At 35.9% G+C, this 4,715-nt stretch overlaps 1 pseudogene; it reads left to right on the top strand.

Moving 5' to 3' along the window:
- Positions 1-3,846: 3,846 nt before the first annotated feature.
- On the top strand, positions 3,847-3,954 carry LOC113603138 (uncharacterized; annotated as a pseudogene).
- The last annotated feature ends 761 nt before the right edge of the window (positions 3,955-4,715 follow it).

The following is a 4,715-nucleotide window of genomic DNA, read 5'->3' as shown; positions in this document are numbered from 1 at the left end:
GGCCAATTTGGATGCCTTTTATTTCTTTGTGTTATCTGATTGCAGAGGCTAAGACCTCCAAAACTATGTTGAATAACAGTGGCAAGAGTGGCTATCCCTGTCTTGTTCCTGACCTTAGGGAGAAAGCTGTCAGTTTTTCCGCATTGAGGATGATATTAGTGTTGGTTTGTTCCTGTATAGCTTTTATGATCTCGAGGTATGCTTATTCTATCCCGACTTTCTTGAGGGTTTTTATCAAGAAAGGCTGCTGTATTTTGTCAAATGCTTTCTCTGAATCTATTGAGAGGATCATGTTATTCTAGTCCTTTCTTTTATTGATGTGATGAATCATATTAATTGTTTTGAGGATATTGAACCAGCCCTGCATGCCAGGTATAAATCCTGCTTGGTCGTGGTGAATAATTTTTTTTAACGTATTGTTGGATCTGGTTGGCTAATATCTTGTTGAGGATTTTTGCATCCATGTTTATCAGGGAAATTGGTCTATAGTTCTCCTTCTTAGTGGGGTCTCTGTCTGGTTTTGGAATCAAGGTAAGGCTGGCTTCATAGAAAGAGTTTGGAAGTTTTCCTTCCATTTCTATTTTTTGGAACAGCTTCAAGAGAATAGGTGTTGACTCTTCCCTAAATGTTTGGTAGAATTCCTCTGAAAAGCCATCTGGCCCTGGACTCTGGTTTTTTTGGGAGATTTTTGATTACTAATTCAATTTCCTTACTGGTTATGGGTCTGTTCAAATTTTCAATTTCTTCCTGTTCAGTTTTGATAGTTCATGTGTTTCTAGGAATTTGTCCATTTCTTCCAGATTCTCCATTTTATTGGCAAATAATTGCACATAATATTCTTGTATTATTGTTTTTATTTCTGCTGTGTTGGTTGTGATTTCTCCTCTTTCATTCTTGATTTTATTTATTTGGGTCCTTTTATTTTTCTTTTTGATCAGACTGCCTAGTGGTTTATAAATTTTGTTATTCTTTCAAAGAACCAGCTTATAGTTTCATTGATCCATTCTACTGTTTTTTGGGTTTTGGTAGCATTAATTTCTGTTCTAATCTTTATTATATCCTGTCTTCTGCTGGTTTTGGGTTTTATTTGCTGTTCTTTTTCCAGCTTCTTAAGGCGTAAGGTTAGGTTGTGAATCTGAGATCTGTCTTCCTTCTTTAAGAAGGCCTGGATTGCTATATACTTCCCTCTTATGACCATCTTTGCTGTGTCCCAGAGATTTGGGTTGTGGTATGATCATTTTCATTGACTCCCATATACTTTTTAATTTCCTCTTTAACTGCTTGGTTAGCCCATTTATTCTTTAGTAGGATGTTCTTCAGTCTACAGGTATTTGTTACCTTTCCAAATTTTTTCTTGTGGTTGATTTCGAGTTTCATAGCATTGTGGTCTGAAAATATGCACGGTATGATCTCGATCTTTTTGTATTTACTTACGGCTGATTTGTGTCCCCGTACATAGTCTATTCTGGAGATCGTTCCATGAGCACTGGAGAGGAATATATATTCTGGTTCTTTAGGATGAAATGTTCTGAATATATCTGTTAAGTCGATCTGGTCCAGTGTGTCATTCAAAGCCATTGTTTCCTTGTTGATTTTTGATTAGATGATCTGTCCATTGCTGTGAGTGGGGTGTTGAAGTCTCCTACTATTATGGTATTACTGTTGATGAGTTTCTTTATGTTCGTGATTCATTGATTTATATATTTGGGTGCTCTCACATTTGGTTCATAAATGTTTACAATTGTTAGGTCTTCTTGGTGGATAGACTTCCTTGATTATGATATAATTCCTTTATTCATCTCTTGATACAGTCTTTATTTTAATGTCTAGATTGTCTGGTATAAGTATGGCTACTCCGGCTTTCTTTTGTTGACCATTAGCATGATAGATGGTTCTCCAACCACTTATTTTCAATCTGAAGGTGTCTTTAGGTCTAAAGTGGGTCTCTTGTAAACAGCATATGAATGGATCTTGTTTTCTTATCCATTATGTTACCCTATGTCTTTTGATTGGAGGATTGAGTCCATTGACATTTAGAGTGAGTACTGAAAGATATGAATTTATTGCCATTATGATGCTTGTAGAGTTGGAGTTTCTGGTGGTGTTCTCTGGTTCTTTCTAATCTTTGTTGTGTTTGGTATTTATTTATTTATTTATTTATTTATATTTTTTCATCTTTTCTCAGAGAGAAAATATCTTCTTCTCTTTTTTCATCTTTTCTTCAGAGAGTCCCCCTTAAAATTTCTTGCATGGCTGGTTTAGTGGTCATAAACTCCTTTAATTTTTGTTTGGGAAACTTTTAAAAATTTTTTTAAATGCTTATTTATTTTTGACAGAGAGAGAGACAGAGCATGAGTGGGGGAGGGGCAGAGAGAGAGGGAGACACAGAATCTGAACCAGGCTCCAGGCTCCGAGCTGTCAGCACAGAGCCTGATGCAGGGCTCGGACTCACAGACCGTGAGATCATGACCTGAGCCGAAGTTGAACACTTAACTAACTGAGCCACCCAGGCACCCCTGTCTGGGAAACTTTTTATCTCTCCTTCTATTTTGAATGACAGCCTTGCTGGATAAAGCATTCTTCTTGGCTGCTTACTTTTCTGTTTCAGCACATTGAATATATCCTCCCACTCCTTTCTGGCCTGCCAAGTTTCTGTGGATAGGTCTTCTGCAAACCTGATCTGTGTTCCCTTGTAGGTTAGGGACTTTTCTTCCCTTGCTGCTATCATGATTCTCTCCTTGCCTGAGTATTTTGTGAATTTGACTATGATATGCCTTGTTGATGGTCAGTTTTTGTTGAATCTAATGAGGGTCCTCTGTGCTTCCTGGGTTTTGATGTCTGTGTCTTTCCCCAGGTTAGGAAAGTTTCCCGCTATGATTTGCTCACATAACTCTTCTACCCCTATTTCTCTCTCTTCCTCTTCTGGGACCCCTATGATTCTGATGTTGTTCCTTTTTAATGAGTCACTGATTTCTCTAATTGTTAAATTGTCCTCTTTTGCCTTAATCTCCCTCTTTTTTTCTGCTTCGTTATTCTCTATAAGTTTGTCTGCTCTATTGCTGATTCTGTGTTCTACCTCATCCATCCTTGCTGCAGCTGCATCCATCCGTGATTGAAGCTCAGTTATAGCATCTTTTATTTCATTCTGGCTATTTTTTACTTCTTTTATCTCTGCAGAAAGGGAATCTAAGCTATTTTCGACTCCAGCTAGTATTCTTATTATCGTGATTCTAAATACTGGTTCAGACCTCTTGCATGTATCTGTGTTGGTTAAATCCCTGGCTGTCGTTTCTTCATGCTCTTTCTTTTGGGGTGAATTCCTTCGTTTTGTCATTTTGAAGGCAGAAAAGGAATTAATGAGGTAGGAAAATTAAAATTAAAAAAAATGAAAATTAAAAAATTAAAAACACACACACACAAAACAAATCTCATAAATGATGCTAGATCCTAAGTGTGCCTTGGTCTTGGTGTTGAAAGTGGTTTGACAGATGAGAGAAAAAAAAGTGGGGAAAAAAAAGGAAATCGTTTGAGAATCTGAAAAAAATGAATACACTGAAGTAGACAAAAACAAGATGATGGGAGTAAAATAGATTTCGAAAAAAAATTACACAAAAGTAAAGACTATAGTAGGAAAACAATTAAAGAAAATATTTTTAATCAAAATTAAAAATAAAAATGAATTTTTTTCTCTTTTTGCATTCAAGGAAAAGAAACGAAAAAGAGAAAAAAGAGGAAAAAAAGAAATTGTTTGAAAATTTGAAAAAGTGAATACACTGTAGTAGTCTAAAATAAAATGATGGGAGTAAAATAGAATTTGAAAAAATTTACATCAAAGCAAAAACTGTAAGCTTTGCGCAGTCGCAGTATCATAGCCAATGAGGTTTATCTGAGGCACAATTATTGCTAATTGAAAAGCAAAACCTATAGTAAAGAAAATGAAAGAAAAATATTTTTAATAGAAGTTGAAAGTAAAAATAAGTTTTTCACTTTCTGCATTCAAGAAAAAGAAAAGAAATGAAAAAGAGAAAAAAGAAAGAGAAAATAAAACAAGGAAATCGTTTAAAAATTTGAAAAGGTGAATACACTGAAGTAGACTAAAATAGAATAATGTAAGTAAGAAATTGAAAAAAAATTACACAACAGTTAAAAATATAGTAAAAACATAAAGAAAAATATTTTTTAAAAAATTGAAAATAAAAATGAATTTCTTCTCTTTCTGTATTCAAGAAAAAGGATAGTGTAAAAGAGAAAAATAATTTAAAAAAAGAAAGAAATTTAATAGATAGACCTGATAACAGATTGAAATATGACTGAGATTAATTTATTTTCCCCTAGCAGTCAGACTATGTAGCGCTTTATATTCCATAAACTAAGTAGGCGGTGAGACTTGGGTTCTTAAAGAGAGAGGTTGGCCCAGTTGGGTGGGGCTCAGTGTAACGGCTCTGTTCTCCACTAGATGGCGCTGGTAGCCTACTGGGGTGGATTGTTGCAGAGCCCGTAGGTTCATACACTCTGCGTACACGTGGGAGTGGTGAAAATGGCGTCACCCAGCTACCCAGTCTCTAGTATGGGAACCATTCTGTCCCATCAGCAATCACACACCTGTCCTCCGTCTTCAGCTTTCATCCACTTCCTGCTTTTTCACTGTCCGTGACCAAGCCCCAGGCAGTACCTCTCTCCTGAGTTTTGTCTCAGATGTGGCTGTTTTCCCCAGT

Source organism: Acinonyx jubatus, chromosome B1 (assembly GCF_027475565.1).
Source record: "Acinonyx jubatus isolate Ajub_Pintada_27869175 chromosome B1, VMU_Ajub_asm_v1.0, whole genome shotgun sequence".
NCBI classification, from domain to species: Eukaryota; Metazoa; Chordata; class Mammalia; order Carnivora; family Felidae; genus Acinonyx; species Acinonyx jubatus.
The sequence above is the reverse complement of the archived record's forward strand: the minus strand, read 5'-3'. Positions and strand labels throughout refer to the sequence as shown.